The sequence below is a fragment of the Arachis stenosperma genome, chromosome 4 (assembly GCF_014773155.1).
Source record: "Arachis stenosperma cultivar V10309 chromosome 4, arast.V10309.gnm1.PFL2, whole genome shotgun sequence".
Taxonomy (NCBI): Eukaryota; Viridiplantae; Streptophyta; class Magnoliopsida; order Fabales; family Fabaceae; genus Arachis; species Arachis stenosperma.
The window spans coordinates 62,830,434-62,831,146 of NC_080380.1; the positions used below are offsets into that span (position 1 = coordinate 62,830,434).

The 713-nt window shown below is 40.8% G+C and overlaps 1 non-coding gene across 1 annotated transcript; it reads left to right on the forward strand.

Annotated features, from left to right (window-relative positions):
• Window positions 1-312: 312 nt before the first annotated feature.
• On the forward strand, window positions 313-420 carry LOC130978750 (small nucleolar RNA R71). The gene has a single exon (XR_009086367.1). It is a non-coding gene; the product is annotated as a small nucleolar RNA R71 (small nucleolar RNA).
• Window positions 421-713: the final 293 nt, after the last annotated feature.

Sequence of the window (713 nt, forward strand, 5' to 3'; positions counted from 1 at the left end):
GCTTGGTGCATTTTGCATTCCAGACAGACTTTGAGAAATCAAATTGACTTGTTGAGTCAATATTTTATTCTGAGCCAAAATGGCGTTCAGAGTGTCAATCTCAAGAACTCCTTTCTTCTGACTAGTCCCATTATTCACAGGATTCCTTTCAGAAGTGTACATGAATTGGTTATTTGCAACCATTTCAATTAGCTCTTGAGCCTCTGTAGGCGTCTTCTTCAGATGAAGAGATCCTCCAGCAGAGCTATCCAAAGACATCTTGGATAGTTCAGAGAGACCATCATAGAAAATACCTATGATGCTCCATTCAGAAAGCATGTCAGAAGGACATTTTCTGATCAATTGTTTGTATCTTTCCCAAGCTTCATAGAGGGATTCTCCATCCTTCTGTCTGAAGGTTTGGACTTCCACTCTAAGCTTACTCCATCTTTGTGGTGGAAAGAACTTTGCCAAGAAGGCATTGACTAGCTTTTCCCAAGAGTCCAGGCTTTCTTTGGGTTGAGAGTCCAACCATATTCTAGCTCTGTCTCTTACAGCAAAAGGGAATAGCATCAGTCTATAGACCTCAGGGTCAACCCCATTAGTCTTGACTGTGTCACAGATTTGCAAGAATTCAGCTAAAAACTGATGAGGATCTTCCATTGGAAGTCCATGGAACTTGCAATTCTGTTGCATTAGAGAAACTAATTGAGGCTTAAGCTCAAAGTTGTTTG